This window comes from Canis lupus, chromosome 7, assembly GCF_048164855.1.
Source record: "Canis lupus baileyi chromosome 7, mCanLup2.hap1, whole genome shotgun sequence".
NCBI classification, from domain to species: domain Eukaryota; kingdom Metazoa; phylum Chordata; class Mammalia; order Carnivora; family Canidae; genus Canis; species Canis lupus.
In genome coordinates, this window is record NC_132844.1 from 24,257,731 (window position 1) to 24,278,285 (window position 20,555).

The 20,555-nt window shown below is 41.6% G+C and overlaps 1 protein-coding gene across 1 annotated transcript in view; it reads left to right on the forward strand.

Annotated features, from left to right (window-relative positions):
* Positions 1-18,393: 18,393 nt before the first annotated feature.
* The window catches only part of RNGTT (RNA guanylyltransferase and 5'-phosphatase), a 362,293-nt gene continuing 360,131 nt past the window's right edge, over positions 18,394-20,555 (forward strand). The window contains exon 1 of the mRNA XM_072832087.1: positions 18,394-18,595. The gene's annotated coding sequence lies outside the window, so the exon portion shown is untranslated. The remainder of the gene's footprint in view (positions 18,596-20,555) is intronic.

Here is a 20,555-nt window from a genome sequence, read left to right on the forward strand (position 1 = left end):
GGGTGTGCAAGGAAGGCATAGGAAGGAAACAAAATAATACGAAGAAGGTTGATATTAGGCAGAAGTCATACTGAGAGGGGCACTAGGACCCTGCTGAGCAATTTAGAAAATCCTGTTTGTGCTGTGGGAACCCCAGAAGCTGATGAGTAGGCACAGCACCTGAAGGCAGGTGTACTTTGGAAGGGATAGAAAGAGGACTGACACTCAAAGCTGGAAGGCTGGAGCATCTGGGTGGCTCAGTAGGTTAAGCGTCTGCCTTCAGCTCAGGTCATGATCTCAGGGTCCTAGGATGGAGCCCTGCGTCTGGTAAGAGGGACACACAGAAGAGGAAGAGGCAACATGACCAGAGAGGCAGAGATTATGATATGGCAACAAGTCAAGGAATACTCGGAAACACCAGAAGCTAGAAGAGACAAGGAACTGATATTCTCTCCAAGAGCTTTCAAAGGGAGTGTGGTGACCCTACCTTTTGAGCTTCTAGCCTCCAGAACTGTGAGAAAATAAATTTCTGTTGTTTTAAGTCACTAAATTTATGGTAATTTGTTATAGCAGCAAAAGGAACCTAATACAATTGGTGATATTATATTACCTAAATGTCCTAAAATACCTAAGTATCTTAGGTATGGGGATTAGATGTTTGGTTTCAAGGAAAAGAGACCATGAAACGAACTCAAGCAAAATGGGATTTATTTATTTATTTTTTAGAAGGGATTTATTGTAACAATGTCAAGCTCATTCTTTCCATTGGAACACTAACCAAGCATAAGTGGAGACATGAGCTCTGGAACATCAACACATCTTAGTTAGTAATTCTTAGGGTGTGGCTTCTTTCCTGTCCCATGGCCAAGTCCACAATGGGAATCCGTCTTCTAAATTCCCAGAAAAGGCTCTGAGTGACCCAGCTTGTATTTGGTAACCACTCTTGGCCCATTCAATTGTGAGCGAAGCTTCAAGCAATTTGTAACTTGCCTGTTTGTGCTTTCAACTCAATAGGTCTCTACTATGGATTTTCTTTTAAGTCACAGGATATTAGTTTGCCTATCCTTGGAAGTTTGCATTCTTTTAAATTTTTATTTATTTATTCCTTTCCCTGTCCCTGAATTATTTTCTAAATTGTGGTAAAGTACACATAACATAAAATTTGTCATGTTAACCAAGTTAGAGTGTACAATTCAGTAATAGTATATTCACAATCTTGTGCAACCATTATCATTACCTAGTTCTGGAACATTTTTATCACTCTGAAAAAAAATCCTCATCCATAAGTAGTCACTCTCCATTTCCCCCCTTCCATAGCTTCTGGTAACCACTGAAATGCTTTCTGTATTTATTGATTTGCCTTTTCTGGACATTGCATTTAAATGTAATCACATGGGATCCCTGGGTGGCGCAGCGGTTTGGCGCCTGCCTTTGGCCTAGGGCGTGATCCTGGAGACCCAGGATCGAATCCCACATCGGGCTCCCGGTGCATGGAGCCTGCTTCTCCCTCTGCCTGTGTCTCTGCCTCTCTCTCTCTCTGTGACTATCATAAATAAATAAAAATTTTAAAAAAATAAAATAAAATAAATGTAATCACATAATATGTGGTTTTTCATGGCTGACTCCTTATACTAAGCATGTTTTCAAAGTTCATCTACATCATAGCGTGTATCAGTACTTCATTCCTTTTTGTGGCCAAATGCTATTCCATTGCATGGATATACCATATCTTGTTGGTCCATCCATTAATTGATGGACATTTGGATTATTTCCACCGTTTGGCTATTATGAATAGTGCTGCTGTGAACCTTAGTGCACAAGTTTTTGTTCTTTGGGGTATATACCTAGGAGTGGGATTGCTGAGTCACATGGTGATCAGATGTTTATTGTGGAGAACCGCCAGACTTTTCCAGAGTGAATGCACCATCCTACATTCCCACTGGTAATGTATGAGGCTTCCATTTTCTCTTCATCATCATCAAAACTTGTTTACTGGTTGTTTTTTGTTTGTTTGTTTTTGTGATTATAGCCATCCTAGTAGATATGAAGTGGTATCTCATGGTTTGTTTTTTAAGTTTATGTATTTATTTTTAGTAATTTCTACACCTATTGCTGGGGGCAAACTCATGACCCTGAGAACAAGAATCACATGCTCTTCCAACTGGTTCCAATGGTCAGGCATAATTTATATCTCTAAAGTCCACTCACCTTGATTACTTTGACACAACTGTCACCAGGTTCTCAAGTGTCAAAATTCCCATTTACTCAGCACATACAGTTTTTCTTTCCTCCAGACTTTTAAGATTCTGCTTACCCCAAATTTTTGAATAACATTGGCATTTCAGAAGAAGAATCACATGGAATCCCTTGATGACTTATACTTCTGGGTCACTGGCACCTGCTCCCAGTGATATGCATCCTAATTCAAAAGTGAGTCTTTTGAATCCATTTACATTCCAGATGAGGAAAGTTAAGTAATTTGCCCAAAGTTTAGAGTTAAGCATGGAACTGAATGAGCAGAATGGGAGAAACTATTTGCTAATCAAATATCTGATAAGGGACTTGTATCCAGAATACGTGAAGAACTCTTAAAACTCAATAATAAAAATGGGCAAAGGATTTGCCTAGACATTTCTCCAAAGAAAATATGTAAGTGGCCCCAAAACACATGAAAAGATGCTCAACATCATTAATTATTAGTGAAATGCAAATAAAAAACCACAATGAGATACCACTTTACATCCACTAGGCTTATTACAAAAAAAAAAAAAAAAAGACAGACGTTGGTAAGGATATGGAGAAATTAAAACTCTCATACATTGCTGGTAGGATTGTCAAGTGGTTCCGCTGCTTTGGAAAACAGCTTGTTAATCTCTCAAAATGTTTACCATACTTATATACAACCCAGCAATTTCACTCTTAAGTATATACCCAAGAGAATTGAAGCAAAATACATGTTTATATTCACACACACACACACAAAGTTGTACATAAAATAGAAGCATTATTTGTAATAGCCCAAAAGTGAAAATAACCCAAATGTTTGTCAATTAATGGATACACTAGAATTTGGTGGTCTGTCCATACAATGAAATAGTATTCAGCCATAAAAGAGAATGAAGTACCGATAAACACTGTAACATGGACAAACTTTGAAAACAAGCTCAGTGGAAGAAGCCAGCCACAAAAGATCTCATAGTATAATATTCCTTTTATATGAAATGTCCATAAAAGGCAAATACATAAGAGACAAAAAGTAGATTAGTAGTTGCCAAGAGCTGGGGAAGAGGGAATAGGGAGGAATGGCTAATGGCTATGGGGTTTCTTTTGGAAACAAAACGAAATTTTTGTTTTAATAAAAATATTATTTTAAAATTAGAGTGCTTGGGTGGCTCAGTTGGTTAATTGGCCATCTCTTGGTTTAGGCTTAGGGCATGATCTTAGGGTCCTGCGATCAAGCCCCATGTTGGTGTCTGTGCTCACCAAGGAGTCTGCTTGAGGATTCTCTCTCCCCCTCTCCTTCTGCTCTTCCTCCCTCTCACACTTTCTCTATCACTCTCTAAAATGAATAAATAAATATTTTTAAAAAGACTTAAAATTGGATAGGAGTGATGGTTGTGCCATTTTATAAATATGCTAAAATCCATTGAATTGTAAACTTTGAAAGTGTTAATTTTATGGTAGGTGAATTTATCTTAATAAAGCTGTTAATATTAAACAAACAACAACAAAACCTCCAATCCTTGTTTATACTTCTTCATTGAGCTAATAGGTAAAGTGAGTTTCTGGAGAAACAGAAATCTTCTCTTTCTGTTTGGGAAACTTCTCTGTCTGGCCTATTACTTTATTCATCTTGTTATTTTAATGTCTGTCAAGTTTTCCACTGAAATACTATATATTCCTTTTCAGGCACTGCTGCCCTGATTTAGGTTAAAAAAAATCTGTGGAAACTTTCCCATTTTAAACAGATAAAAGCAGAGCTTCTTTGGTTGGAAATGATGTGGGAGACCTGGTAGTTAAATATATGCTTTCATGTATAGTCTGATTTTGTTACACAGTAGGTAGTAAAGCAAGTCTTTTAGCCAGGACTTTTTCTGAATAATGAAGAATAATATTAGACCATATACTAATAACTTTCTCTATCTAAAACCATTAGTGGGACTTTAAAAAAATAAACAGCTCCTGCTCTTTAGTAAAACAATAAATAAATATAGCATTTAACACTATAAAAGAGAAGATGTGTCCTTTAGAATGATCTAGGGAGCACTCTCATAAGATGGGTAGATATAGGTTGCTGTGCAGAACATCTAGAAAAAAATCATAAATATACATTTCCTTCTTTCAAAGAACTTATATCTTCTTGGGAAGATAAACTTTACATGAACAATTTAATGAAATGGCATAATGTATGAAAAGCACACACTTTTGGTACACATTATAACAAGACCACCAGAATTCCTTTACTTACCTTTCATTCACTAAAAACTTTATAAGTGCTTTCTACTACCAAACACTGTATGAGACTTGGGAATTACTGTGCTAAACAGGCCTGTCATGATCCTGGGCCACCTAAACAGCAAGGTAGAGCAGTAATGCAAAAGAAGTCACAAGTTGGGATAGGAGCATAGCAGAGATGGCAAGTTTATTCGTTAGTGTTTAAAAAAAAAAATCCTTGGAAAGTTCCAGGTATGAAGTTTGGACTTGTCATCTATTTATGAAAATACTCTAAGGTGTGGCTCCTGCCTCTAGCTACAGCTGTATGGAGTCACTCATATCCACACATACATCCTTCCAGGTAGAGCTGGGCCGCTTGTGGTATCTGCGGCCTGCAAGGGCTAGTGCTGGATCGCTGTTGGCTGTGCCTTCCTTCTATAAAAGCAGATTTGCCAGTTACACAGGGAAGGTGGTGGTGATGGTGGGATTAGCCTATGAGGGTTTGTAATCAGAACGTGTTACCTGAAGCCTTCCCACCACGGTAGCAAGGCCACTCCACGGTGTTGAGAACTGACTAGGCTTAGAGCTGTCCCTGGTAGACTGCTCTCTTTCCATCAGATCCTCAACTAATGGGAATAGAGCTGGGGCCTCCAGCAAGGCCCAAGAAGATTCAGAGGTAGGATGTAACTGCATATACCAGCTCCTTCCACGCACACCCAGCAGGCTGAACGTCACTGTTTCCTTTTTTCAGCCCAGGCACCGAGACATATTTGCTCACGAATGTGCCTGCACTTTATAACCTTTTTTCTCGTGACTGAAAATGCATATGTTCTTTCCCTCATCCCCTTCCTGAGATTCTTATTACACTCCCTTCTACCCAAGACCAGCATACTCCCCAAAGAACTTACATCTTATCTAATTTTCCTGCTCAAGGCTGTCAGCTGTTTTATACATTATTAAAGAATTGTGCAATCCTAAGCAAAGAGGTCGGAGGGAGGGAGGGTGAGAAATAGGGATTCTGTTCTCATACCAGGGTCCAGATTCCCGGGAGGGCTGGGGGCTCTGTAACAGAGAAGATCATTATTATTGCTGCAGCGACTTTCACTTGAGGACAGCAGTTTTCAGAATGTGGTCAGAGAACCCCCAGAGCCCCAAAGATCCTCCCTTTTCCCGTTCTGTGTCTGTATGAAGCCAAATTCCAACTAAAACATCACAGCGGACTGAATGCAGAGGCAGATATGAGAATGCAGCTGCCTTCTATTAAGGAAGATGTAGGCAATTTGCCAAAAAGTAAATACCCCTCCTGTCAGTGACTTTTGTTTTGGAAAGATAGCTGGGTTTTTTTTCTTCTAATTTTTAATTTTTAAAAATCTTTTATTGTTTATTTATTTTTAAAGATTTTATTTATTTATTTTGTTTGAGAGAGAGTGAGCAAGCACAGGAGGGAGGAGCAGACGGAAAAGGAGAGAATCTCAAGCAGACTCCCTGCTTCACAGAGTCCAACAGAGCTCAATCTCACAACCCTAAGATCCTGACTTGAGCCCCAATCAAGAGTCGGTCACTCAATTGACTGAGCCACCTGGGCACCCCCACCCTTTCAAAAAAAATTTTAAGTAATCTTTACATCCCACGTGGAGCTCGAACTTACAACCTGGAGATCAAGAGTCACACACTCCACTCACTGAGCCAACCAGGTGCCCCAGATGGAAATGTTATTTATGCTAACATGTAATGTGTTTTTTTGTTAAGTTTTTAACGAAATAATATTTTTTAAATTTTGTTTCAATTTTCATATTGATTTAGTCCCTGTAAGAGAGCTTCTGAGAGCCCTTAATAATTTTTATTTTTATTTTTATTTTTTTTCTCTTTTCTTTTTTTTTTTTTTTAAAGATTTATTTATTTATTCATGATAGACATAGAGAGAGAGAAAGAGGCAGAGACACAGGAGGAGGGAGAAGCAGGCTCCATGCACCGGGAGCCCGACGTGGGATTCGATCCCGGGTCTCCAGGATCGCGCCCTGGGCCAAAGGCAGGCGCCAAACCGCTGCGCCACCCAGGGATCCCCCTTAATAATTTTTAAAGCTTATTATAGAGCGGTCCTGGTCCTGAGAAGTAAAAGTTTGAGAATTGCTCCTTTATGGCTACTCTTGGCCCCTGTTTCTTCTTATTCTTGTTCTTTGAGAGACCTCACCAAGCCCTCCTGCCTCAGCTTCCACCTCTGAGCTAGTGCGTGCTGTTGGCAACACTTGAGCTTCCATGTGCTGCTCTGTGACCATCTGTAGGCAAGGGAAGTAAGATTGCCTCTGACAGCCGACCTGGATAAATCCATACATGGAAGATGTGATCAACCATTCACTCATTCCACAGATACTTATTGAGTACCTACTATGTGCCATGTACTATTTAGACATTGGGGTTCCAACGGTAAGCAAAACAGAAAATCCCTGAACATATTACTGGGATATATGAGGAGAATATAAGAGTATAGCGAGAAAGAAAGCCCTGTAAGGGCTTGACTTTTTGAAGTACTGGGGGTAATCCCAAATTCTAGGTTCTTTCCCCAGCAGGGTTACCAAAAGTGATATATGTTTCCAGGTAAGCCATTCTGCTAGTAGGCCTCTGGAAAGTAGGTGTTGACACATTCCATCCTGGTAAGGAGGGAGATATGATGCAAGAAAAGTTCTTGCCAGCCACAGTTGGGGCAGGAGAAGAACCAGGAAAGCAGACCTTATGACTGGCAGCTCAGGAACAAGACCAGACTAGCATCCTGGCAGGACAAGGTAGTGATGATCCAGGGAACATGGGCTCTGAGAAATCATGAGGTCACCTAAGCACCGCCTTCCAGACAACTTCTGAAGGAAGAAAAAGGAGAGAAACAGCTCTAAGCGGGAGTTATTACCTGGGATGAGACTATGTTAAGTTAGAAGAGTAGAATACTTTATTCTATTGTTGCTGAGCTTGTGTATGAAACCCTGAGGCAGGGAATTCTGGCAAGAATGACTCAATTAGACCCTTCTCCTTAACCCTAAACCCAAATATTATTACCAACTAGTCACATGGAAGACAGTAAGATGAAGAGAAGGAGATACCAGAGAGAAAAGAGAACAGGATAGACAGGTCTTTTCTCCAAGAGGAATTGGTTCCCACCTTCTTTGCCACTTAGGTCACCTGGAAGGGAAAAGCAGAGATCTGCACTTACACGTACAACATTAATGCAAGAAGGAGAGGGCTGAGGTGCCTGGCTGGCTCAGTCAGTGGAGTATGAGACTCTTGATCTTGGGGTTGAGTTCGGGCCCCACACTGGATGTAGAGATTACTTAAAAATAAAAATATCTTTAAGAAAAGAGAGGAGCTCCTGAATAGCTCAGTCAGTTAAACATCTGCCTTCAGCTCAGTCATGATTTCAGAGTCCAGGGATCAAGCCCTGCTCAGGGGGGAGTCTGCTTCTCCCTCTCTCTCTGCCCTTCCACCCACCCAGCTCACGCTCTGTCTCTCTCAAATAAATAAATAAAATCAAAAAAAAAAAAAAAAGAGAGAGAGAGAGAGAGGTCTATAAAGGAAAATAATGATAGGGGAAAGAGGGGGATCTTCATCCTGGAAAAGTTCTGGCTTTCAGACAGGATAAGAAAGAAAGAGAGCCCCAATCTCATGTGGCCCAATTGACTGTCCAGAAATGACCCATCAGTATATTGCAAACCAGTTTCTACATGCTGTTGTTCTTGTAGCTGGAATACAGGGGTACAAGAGCAAACAGAGGGGGGTCCCACACAGAGCAGGTTGGGCCACTGACTACTGACAAAATTCAAAGGCAGACAAATGAGTGGCAGTGAAACAAGAAAGGAGGTTATTTCAGTGAGGCCGACACCCCGAGGACAGCCGACTAGAGTCTCAGACTGTCGCCAAAGTGCTGAAAATACTTCCAGGTTTACATAAGGAAAATGTGGGACAAAGGTGGGTGGGAAAGTGCAGGGGGCAGTGAAGGTCAAAGTGATACTTATCTTGGGGCCAGTCACATGGGGTCTTGCTGGCTCAGGGCAGTCCTTACTGCTTCGGGGGTAATTTTGGTTCCCATCTGGGGATGCTTTGCCCTGTGGGTCTTGCCTGATTTAAGAGATGAGCTGGAAAGAACTTAATCACTTAGAAAGTACAGAGTGAGGTCAAAATGAAGGTAGTTGAAGTTGTCTTTCACTCTGTCAAACTCCCCTACCCTCCCCAGTCAGATTTGGTTGGTATAGATAATCTTTCTTTTTTTGTTTTTATGTATTTATTTGAGGAAAAGTGAGAGAGAGAGAACATGAGCAAGAGGAGGGGCAGAGGGAGACGGAGAAGCAGACTCCCACTGAGCAGGGAGCCTGATAGGGGGCTCTATGCCAGGACCCCTGGATCATGACCCCAGCCAAAGGTAGCTGCTTAACCCACTGAGCCACTCAGGCACCCCTAGGTAATCTTTCTTACATCTTGCAGTTCTGTGTCCTTTCCTGCCCTGAGATATTAGGTGAAAAATTGCTTGTCCAGAAATGATTTGTTCATCCAGCTAATATTTATTGAGCTTGAGGTCTTTGCTCAGTTATGAGTCCTGAAATGACTTCTGTGATCCAGTCTCCTGAGAAGTGATTCGCAGTGAAATGGATCTAGCCACCGGAGAGTTGATTGAAAAGTTAGGAGGTAGAAGATGACAGGAGAGGGGCCCCTGGGTGGCTCAGTTGGTTAAGCAGCTGCCTTTGGCTCAGGTCATGATCTCAGGGTCTTGGGATCAAGCCCTGCATAGGGCCCCCTGCTCAACAGAGAGCCTGCTTCTCTGTTTCCCTCTGCCTGTGGCTCCCCCTGCTTGTGCTCTCTCTCTCCCTTTCTCTCTGTCAAATAAATAAAAATCTTAAAAAAAAAAAAAAAGTTGAGGTGATCCCTGGGTGGCTCAGAGGTTTAGCACCTGCCTTCGGCCCAGGGCATGATCCTGGAGTCCCAGGATCGAGTCCCATGTCAGGCTCCCGGCATGGAGCCTGCTTCTCCTTCTGCCTATGTCTCTGCACCCCCCCGCCCCCCGTCTCCCATGAATAAATAAACAAAATCTTTAAAAAAAAAAAAAAGATAACAGGAGAAATAAGACTAACATTCAAAAGCCCTAAAGTGGCTGAAGTTTCTGGTTGAGACAGGGACCGTCTTGTGCACACAAAATAGGTAGCAGTGATGAGCATTCTCTTCCTGGGTGCGATTTCTCCTTGACTGTTTGCAGAGCAGATGCAATCTTGTACCATGGATAGATTATGCCTTTTAAAAAAACTTATTCTAAAAAAACTGATTGGCAATTCCGATGTTCCCAGATTCTTTCTAGCAGCTTGAATCACCTTCATTTAACTTTCTTTGGGGTGCCTACATGAAACGACCCAAATGTCAGAGCTGTTAAAAGACAAATTGAGGGATCCCTGGGTGGCTCAGCGGTTTGGCGCCTGCCTTTGGCCCAGGGCCGATCCTGGGGACCCGGGATCGAATCCCACGTCGGGCTCCCGGTGCATGGAGCCTGCTTCTCCCTCTGCCTGTGTCTCTGCCTCTCTCTCTCTCTCTGTGTGTGACTATCATAAATAAATAAAAATTTAAAAAAGAAACTTTAAAAAAAAAAAGACAAATTGAGGCATATTAAAATTTTTTAAAGTTTATTTCAGCAAAAATCAGTGGGAATCAGGCAGTGCCAAATCAGAAGTAGTTAGGAGAACTCTGCCAGCAGAAGTGAAGGGAAAAACTTATAAAGAAAAGGCAGAAACAAAGCAAGGAAATTATGCAATTGGCTGTAGCTTAAGCGTTTGCCTCATTCCAAGAAAGTCCCATTGGCTGTTTGTGATTGGTGTTCTCCAACTTTGATTTCTCAGCATTGAGGTTTTTACAGGTTTGTTTTGTGTAAGCCTCTAAGGCATTAGAACCGCCTCCTTGTTGAATCAACACAGCATAGACGGAAGGTTGTTTGTGCCATTAACTCTAGCACAGAGCTGGCTTATCCACAGCAAGATTTAAATCACAGATCTACCATAATTTCAAACCACGTTCCTCCAGCGTTTTGTTAATGTGTCATTCAGGGAATATTAACCTAAATAAAATGTAATTAGTATGAAAAATCTTCCCTGAAATTATACAAAACTATGCCTAATTTTTATGCATCATTTATGAGGCAGATGATAAATAGAAGAGGCCCTGATGTTAGACCATCCAAGTGAAGTCCCAGCAACTGAATTTACTAGCTCTGTGACTTTAAAAGAGTTATTTGACCCCTCTCTGCTTCGTTTTTCTTATATGTAAAATGGCAGTAATAACAAATAGCTTCTTATCCAGAGTTGAGAGAGTAAATGAGCCAGTTACTGTCCAGTGGATAATAAATGATATGCAATAAATGTCAGTTTCATCATTATTAGTTTTTAAGTTTCTTTCCTGTTCTCTTCCATTTATATGGTTAAAGTCATTTTCTTTCTTTCTTTTAAAAAGGTATCCATTCTGATTACAGAACTAATATATATTAGTAAAAGATTCAGAGAACATATAAAAAGATAAAAAGGAAATAGAAATTACCCATTAATCCCAGGCCCAAGAGATAGAACCACTTTGAAAATGACTCTCAAGAAATCTATTTACTAGCATTTCTAAGAAATGTCTGAAATTTCCATTACAGAGCTTCCTCAACTTACAATGGTTTGCGTCCTAATAAACCCCTCATAAGTTGGCAATATCGTAAATTGAAAAGTCATTGAATACTCCTAACATACCGAACATCATAGCTTAGCTACCTTAAATTTGCCCAAACACTCACTAGCCTACAGCTGGGCAAAATCATCTAACACAAAGCCTGTTTCATCAAAAGTGTTGGATATTTGTGTAATTTACTGAATACTGTACTGAATGTAAAACCAGAATGGTTGTGTGGATACACAAGAAGTTAAGCGTGTTGGTTGTTCACCCCCGTGATAGCGTGGCTGATTGGGAGCTAATGGTCACCTTTGCTCACCATCTTGACAGAGGATTATACCTCACATCGCTGGCTCGGAAAAAGATCCAAATGCAAAGTACAGTTTCTACCAAATGCGTATCCCTTTGGTACTATCATGAAGTTGAAAAATTTAAGTTGAACCATTGCCAATCGAGAGCCATCATATTTGGTTTTATGAAAAGAAAAACCTCATTTGTACCAAGGTGCTACTTGTCTTCCCTACACTGCTTTAGTGTGAATTTGAATATGAGTAGACACATCTTTAGTCACCATGTATTACTTTCTTTGCCAAGAGAAATCAAACAATGAATTAATCCTCGGTGCCACTCTTTTCTCCTCCGTCACTTCAGAGGAATCTATTGTGATACTTTTTCCATCTCCATGCCTTAGTGTCCTCCTCCTCCTCAAAGGGATAGCAAGAACCTGACAGCACTCCTGGTCCGTGTTCTCCACGTAGAGAACGTGAGCCACTGATGCCCTGGATGAACATGTGACTTGCTGAAGATCTCCCAGTGGGATAGGAATTAGAAGCCGGATCACTTGGTGTCCAGGCCAGTGCACTTCCCACCACACGGCAGCGCGGTGCAGGGTTGTACTCAGTCTGCCCTCAGCTTGCCTAATTTCCCAACTCTAAAGCCACTTTATCTGGGAGGGTGGCTCCAAGGAGAGTGAAGCCAAATGATGAAAGGTTTTGGACAAGGAAGACAGAGGTTCAGAAGCAGCAGAAGGTAGACGTTTAGTATTTTTGCTCAAAAATATCCCTCATTGGGCTCCCCAGGGAGAGCCTGCTTCTCCCTCTGCCTATGTCTCTACCTTTCTCTCTGTGTCTCTCATGAATAAATAAATAAAATCTTAAAAAAAAAAAAAAAAAAAAAAAGAAAGCATATTCTCTGAACCCTGAGAAAGGAAAAGGGTGGTTTTGGAAGGTAGAGCCTGGGGCTAGTGGGCCACTCCCTCTCGGAAAAGGCAGGGGACAGAACCCTGAGGCTGAGAAGGGAGGAAAACTCAAGGACTTTTACTAGAAGATACAGCATTACAAAGTAACAAGGCAAAATGCAACAGAACCCTAGAAACTAATAATGGAGTCCTACAAATTAAAGTGTATGCAGCTGGATTAACATGTCTGTAAAGAAACCCCTAGTTTGTTTTGTTTTGAGGGCAAAACTTCCACAAGGTCATTTTACCCGAAAATGTTTCTTAAGTGGGTATTTACTTTTCCTAAAATGGGCATCGAAGGCCTAGATTGCAGTCACATGTAAATCCCTTCAGAAAGATCTCTAGCACTTCAATAACAATAAAAGTGAAATATACAGGATCACATAAAGAATATAAAATGAGACATTTCCTTTGTTACTATTTGGTTTGTTATTTATTATTATTTCTGATGCAGAAAGGTGTTTTTATTAAAGCACAGGGACAGGATAGGACTTGTGAGCCTGAGGAGTGCACTATTTGATCTTTTTATATCCGGGTCTTATCTTACTCTTTAAAAAAATGATTTTATTTATTTATTTATTTGACAGAGAGTGAGTGAGCTCATGCAAGGTTAGGGGCAGAGGAAGAGGCAGAGGAAGAGGGAGAGGGAGACTCTCCCCTGAGCAGGTAGGCGACCTGGAGCTCAATCCTGCAACCTGAGATCATGACCTGAGCTGACGGTACGTGCTTAACCGCTTAACCAGCTGAGCCACCCAGGTGCCCCTGGAGTCTACCTTTTTAAAGAAATGGTGACAACACTTTAGGATATTTATATTTGGGCTAATCAAAATTAAATATTAAGATCAAACATGCAAAGTGCCGGGTGCCTGGCTAGCTCAGTCAGTGGAGCGTGTGAATCTTGATTTTGAGGTCAGGAGTTCAAGCCCTAGGCGGGGCCTAGAGCTTAGTTAAAATAAAATAATAATAATAATAATAATAATAATAATAAACAAACCACCAATCATGCAAAGTGCTTGTCTTATATAGTAGGGCTTTAATATATATTTTTTCCCCAGTTTTTAAAAGCATGTATCATTAAACATGAGAACATTCTAAAACATTTAGGTTGATTTTGCCTGTAGTTCAAGAATTTCTGAATCCTTAGTAATCTATACCACATTTTATGAGCAAGGAGCTACAATTCCCTTTAGGCAGGTGAGAAAGCTGACAGGTAGAAAGGTTAAACTATTTGCCCAAGCCCTCTCATTGGCGTTGCTTGATTCTGAGTCTATCAGATCCATTTTGACCCACCATCATCTGGCTTTCTGCCCACCCTCCACTCCACGGAAACTACTTCTTTAATGACTTCCCCATTGCCAAGTCCAATGATCAATTTTCAGTCCTCAGCCACATTTGACACAATTGGTCAGTTCCTCCTACTTTTCTTTCCCTTAAAGATTGTATTTTTAAGTAATCTCTACACTCAATGTAGGGCTCAGACTCACAACCTCAAGATCAAGAGTCACATGCTCTTACTGCTCTTACCTACTGAGTCAGCCAGGTGCCCCTTCACTTCCTCTCACTAGAAATACCTCCTTCCCATCCCCCATTTGGTTCCAGTACCTCACTGTGTCCTATGTCTCTTGCATCCCTCCTTGTCTCTTATCTAATCCTCCTCGTTTTCCTTAGCATGCCAGGCTCCAGTCCTTGGATTTTTCAATCTATATCCCATTCCCTGGGTGATCTTGATTTAAACACCATCTTCCTCAAATCTGTTCCCCCAAATGTTCCCCACCTTGGTGAATGACATGTTCCAGGGGCTCAGGCCAAACCTTGGATAATCATTTGATCGTTTTCCCTCCTATTTCACATCTATTTCATCAGCAAATCTGATCTGTGATACATACTTATTTAAATCTGTTTTTTCCATCTTCCTTGCTACTACTACAACTTCAACACTCACTGACTACTTCAGTGGCCTCTTAAGTGGTCTCCTTTTGCCTGGTCTCACCCTTCATGGGAGAATGGGTAAGACCCATATGGGGGTCCATTCTCTACACAGCACCGAAGCTGTCCTTTAAAATGTGAATCAGAGGCCCCTGGCTGGCTCAGTTTGTAGAGCATGTGACTCTTGATCTCAGAGTTGGGAATTGGAGCCCCACATTGGGTGTAGGGATTACTTAAAAATAAAGTATTTTTTTTTAAAGATTAAAAAAAATGAAGATTTTATTTACTCATTAGAGACACACAGAGAGAGGCAGAGACATAGGGAGACGGAGAAGCAGGCTCCCTCTGGGGAGCCTGATGTGGGACTTGATCCCAGGACCCCGGGATCATGACCTGAGCCAAAGGCAGGCAGATGCTCAACCACTGAGCCACCCAGGTGTCCTCTTTTAAAAGATTTTATTTATTTATTTACTTATTTGAGAGAGAGAGTGAGAGAGCATGAGTGGGCGGGAGAGGGGATGCGCAGAGGGAGAAGCAGGCTCCTCATTGAGCAGAGAGCCCAATATGGGCCTTGATCCCAGGACACTGGGATCATGCCTGAGCCAAAGGCAGGCACCCCCAAAATAAAATCTTTTTTAAAAAAGGGAATCACATCCTGTTACTGCCCTGCTCAAAACCCTCAAATGGCTTCCCCTATCGTCACAGAAACACCCCAAGTTCTTACTGTGGCCTCTGCAACTACCTGTCTTACCACTTGTACCCTTTCCTGCTCTCTCCCCACACATTGGCTTTGCTTTTCCTTGGTCATGCTAAACTGGTCTGGACTCAGGAGCTCTCTACTTGCTGGATTCTTTGCCTGAAATTATCTCCCAAACCTCTACCTCAAACCTCTATAGGGTTCACTCTTATTGTTATTCAAGGCTCTTGTCAAGTGCTGCCTCAGAAAGAATTTTTCCTCATGTGCCTTCTAAAATGACATTCACTTATCTCTATTACTTTAAATGATTTATTTTCTTCACAGCATGTATCACTACTGACCATTATACTTATATATTATGTTCATTTGTTTATGGTTCATCTCTATCACTAAAATACAAGCTGCATGAGGGCAGGGAGCATGTTATTTTTTTGTTCACTGTTATGTCATTAGTGTCTAAAATAGGCACATGGTAGATATTCAATAAATATTTATTAAGTTCATTAATTCATTCAATAAATATCTATTGCTTTGATGGGACTTATATTTCAGTGGAGAGAGAGGCACTGTGGAAAATAAGCAAATAAATAGGTAGTGCACCAGATGAGGATACGCTCTACAGGGAAAAATAAAGCAGGAGAAGAGGAATAGAAAGTGCAAAGGGGCAGAGTTGTAGGTTTTGGCTTTTGCTAGTTTGAATAGGGTCGTCAGAGAAAGCCTCACTGAAAGGCAAAGTTTCAGTTGAGAATTAAAGGAAGCAACTCATGAGGCTATTTAGGAGAAGACAGGCCCAAACAAAAGAAACAGAAAATGCAAAGGCCTTGAAATAGAGGTGAGTATGGTTTCTTTGAGAAATAGCAAAGAAGCCAATGTGTCGGGAACAAAGCAGGGAGGAGACTCGTAGAAGATAAGGTCAGAGAGATAAGGGGGATGAGATTATTCAGGTTTTGAAGTTCATGTAAAGACTTTGAGAGATTTTTGCTTGAGATAGGAAACCAGTGCAGCTTTGGAATATTTTAAGCTGAGGAGGGACATGATATAACTTACATTTAAAAAGGATCTCTCTGTTGCTGTGTTAAGATGAGATTATAGAGAGACTAGGATGGAAGCAAGATCAGTTAGGAGGAGGCAGCTGTAGTGCAGGCAAGAGGCGTTGGAATCCTGGCCCGCAGTGATAATGATAATGGTGATGAGAACTGGTGGACCTCTGGAGATATTTTGTGGTTAAAGCTAGCAGACTTGGGGGCACCTGAGTGAGCCAGTCTGTTACAGCCCAGAAGGCAGGAGGTGATGGTCAGAGTGGAAAGCTTAAGACTGAGATTTTGAATGCAACTCCTGACAGAGCTAGCTAACTGCAGAACCACAGAGTTCAGAAACTCCTCACACCATGTTTTAAATTTCTGAGTACGAGCAAAAATTTTGATATCTGCTGTCATAATAGATTGTGAAGAAAGGGGAAGAGGCAGCAGTGAAGATGACTTTTGACAGGAAAAGTGAGTAAGTAATCATTTCAAGCATGAAGGGAAAGCAAATCAAATAAGGCCAAAAATCCAGGTTGTGAAGATCCATTTGGAAAAGGGAAAAACTGGAAAGAGCTTTGTTCCACACTTTAAGGTCACATGGACAGAGGTGGGTGAGTGAAGGGAATTAGAATCAGGGTTGAGGGATCCCTGGGTGGCGCAGCGATTTGGCGCCTGCCTTTGGCCCAGGGCGCGATCCTGGAGACCCGGGATCGAATCCCACGTCGGGCTCCCAGTGCATGGAGCCTGCTTCTCCCTCTGCCTGTGTCTCTGCCTCTCTCTCTCTCTCTCTGTGTGACTATCATAAATTAAAAAAAAAAATAAAAATAAAAAAAAGAATCAGGGTTGAAAGCAAAATAGAAATACCTGACATTGTTGACCTACAAAGGGACTTCCCATGTGTAATATCAAGAATCATTCAAAGTAGCTGATTCTCTGGCTCCCAAAGCACTCATTCGTAACTTTAGAAGTCCCTTGGTCACTGGCTACCACATGTTCCTTACTTCTTAACTCAGTGCTCATTTACTTCAGGGTCATCAAGTAGTAGCCAAACCACAGGATGAGCTGGAACAATAAATCACATTATCAGGACATACTGTTTCTTCAAACACAGGCTTCTGAAAGAGCGGTGTGGGAGACCTCTGACCAATCAAATAAAACTGAATTCAAGTTTAGTTAACAACTTAGGTTATGGATTTTTTTTTGTCACTTATCACTTAGTCCTGAAAATTATATATATTTTAAAGATTTTATTTCTTTTTATTTTATTTTATTTTTATTTATTTATTTTTAAAATCATCTCTACACTCAACATGGGCCTTGAACTCACAATCCTGAGATCAAGAGTTGCATGCTCTACCAATGGAGCCACCCAGTTGCCTTTATTATATACTCTTGAAAATTATCTATTGAAAAATTCAAACAAACAAAAAGCTCAAAAATGAATTCTTATGGTGGTGGTATTTGCACAACTCTGTCAATATACTGAAAGCTATTAAATTGTACACTAAAAATGGGTGAATTTCATGGAATGTAAAATTACACCTCAAAAAACTTTTAGAAAGGAATTTACATTTATTAGATACTGTAATGATATATTTGAAAATTTAAGTCAGTAATGTTGATTTTTTAAAAATTAGTAAGTTAAGGGATCCCTGGGTGGCGCAGCGGTTTAGCGCCTGCCTTTGGCCCAGGGCGCGATCCTGGAGACCCGGGATCGAATCCCACATCGGGCTCCCGGTGCATGGAGCCTGCTTTTCCCTCTGCCTGTGTCTTTACCTCTCTCTCTCTCTCTCTGTGACTATCATAAATAAATAAAAAAAAAAAGAAAAAAATTAGTAAGTTAAGCAGCCTACCAGAGTACAGCTCTAATAAAAGGAAAATCCGCAGGAAAAGAATTAGGTCACCCCTTCTGTGTTTCTAGTACTAGTTAATATAAACCAGAAGTGAAATTGCAACATTGCCCGGGATAATAACTGGGGTTTGCATAACACTCTAGAAAATTCCTTCCTTGCAACACTTCTTGGCCCGTATGTGCTCTTGTTCTTCCTGGCAAAGTCCAGCCCATATTGTCTGTGTACTTCTCCCTAACAGTTCTTTGCTTGTCACTTGGCTGGATGTGCTTTACTGCTGAGAGTGTAACAATTTTTAATACTGAAATAGGAAGAGTGTTAGTTGACAGTAGTAAATTTTGCTGTCAGGCAAAAGGCCAAGTGGGAACTGGCATATAAATCAGCCTACTAGTTAGTCATCGTTCTCACCAATAAAATACATATCTGGTGTGATGGGAGTGGCAACTTGACTACTTAGCTGGTGTTGTTTCCATGGACTTTGGAAAGCCCTTAGGTGGGACCCATGGGTACTGAGGTGGGTGGGGCCTGCTGCCTCACCATCAGATCAGCTGTTGTTTTGTCACAATTATTCAAGGCCGTGAGCCGGCACTGAGTATTCCAGGCTTACGCCTCTGTAACTAAATTTTTTTTTACTGCTAAACTTTTTTTACTTATGTTTACTGCCAAACTGAAATGCTTAAAGCACCCAGCAGTGGTGGGCGACCTGAAAGTCTCCAGTGAGAATGTCTCCTCTCTGGAATAATTAACAGCTTGGGCCAAGTCCTGCCTTCGTGCTCTTCCTCACGTGAGTGTCGCTGCTCTCTGCCTCGCCCATGGGCCTGTCCAGAGCCGACCCCACAGGCCCTACAGCCTTAGCTTCTGCTGTGCCTTCCGGGGAGCGCCAGCTCTGAGATGATCTCTCCCGAGGTCATGCCCTGGCTCTGCCCGCAAGCACCCATGTGACTAAGGGAACTTCCTTTACCTTCTCTGGGAGACACAATACATTTTAGGGTGGTGGTTTGGCAGTAGATGCTCAACTAAAATTCGTATCTTTCTTGGCTATTCTAGGAGGGTAAAAACCAACATTGCTTTCCTCTAAACGGAATGTACTTCATAATTTAGCACCTGATTATAAAGTCTTTTGTACTTTTGCTCATTATTTCATGTGATGTTTGTCTTTTGTCCTCAGTTTGCCCAAACCTACTCTGGGGAGGGAGAAAAATGCTTTATTCTTTTTTGAAGTCCTCTTAGAATGTGTGCTTGGTGACAGAGTGAGATTACCCAAGTTTTAACTATGTTATGGGTGGTGGGCAGTTTGGTTTGTTACATCACCTTTTTCAGTTCCATTAGGTTGTGGTAACAGGATCAGACCAGGTGGCTGGGATTTAGGGACACTGTGGGCTACTGGACCCGAGTACCTTGTGTCATTAATGTTCAGTGTCTCTGACGGTGGGAAGCCCTCAATTAAATATATTAATCTAAGCAGAGAATTTTTTGTGCAATCTTAGTATGTGCAAGTTCTATTACTCATCCCGATTACTGACACCCGGTTTCCCATGACAGGAATTGAGACATCCTTAACTCTGCCCTCTTTACCTCCCTCACAATCACTGATGTAGTCAGCAAGACCCAGTCCATTCTGCCCTTTCTATGACTCTTCTATGACTCTTCTGACCTTCCTTTCCAATCCCACTCCCCAGGTTCTGGTTCAGGCTACCACCATCTCTTATCTGGATCTTTATAAAAACTTCATAGCAGGTCTCTCTGTTGTGAGATTCACACCTCCATCATTTACTCCCCAAATGCAGCCATAGTTACCTTTCTCAAACAACCATCTGATCAGGTTATTCTCCTTTCTAAAATCATTTCATGTGGGTTGGGGGAAAAAAAATCCTTCAACAATTGATCATTAGTGAGAGGGCCTGCCCCGCAATGGAGTCCATCACTGTCCAATCCCTATTCCTTTCCCATCTGTCTTCCATCATTCCTCCCTGTATATCCTCATTCCAGTTATAAGATGCAGGCTCTGGGCCTCTTAATATACTATTTTTTAAAAAATATTTTATTTATTTATTCATGAGAGACACAGAGAGAGAGGCAGAGACACAGGCAGAGGGAGAAGCAGGCTCTATGCAGGGAGCCCGACGTGGGACTCGATCCCGGGTCTCCAGGATCAGACCCTCACAGGCTGAAGGCAGTGCTAAACCGCTGAGCCACCCGGGCTGCCCAATACACTATATTCTTGTCCTGGAATGTCCTTCTTCTTCATTTCTCTTTTTATTAGTGCTTTGGAGCAAAGACTGTAGGGCAGACAGCTGCATCTGAATGCTGACTCCTATGCTTGCTGGCGGCGGGGGGGGGGGGGGGGGGGGGGGGGAGGGGCGGGAGTCCAGGGCAAGTTATTCTGGAGCTTCAGGTGCCTCATCTGTAAAGTGGGGAAAAGAGTAGACGCTGCCTCCAAGGGCTGGTGTGATGACTGAAGGAGAAAAGTACATGAGTAGTGCTTCGGAAGGTGCCTGGCACAGAACAAAGGCCAAATAAAAGTGACCTATTACTAGTACTCAATATTGAAGTGTGTCATTTTCAATCATTGCTCTCTTGCCTTCAGTGGTAGGTTGAACGGTGGCCCCCCAAAGATGTCTACATCCTAATCCCTGGAACCTATGAATATGTGATTTCACATGGTAAAGGGACTTTGCAGATGAAATTAAGTGACGTGAGATGGGGGAGTATCCTGGATTATCCAAGTGAGTCTGGTGTGATCA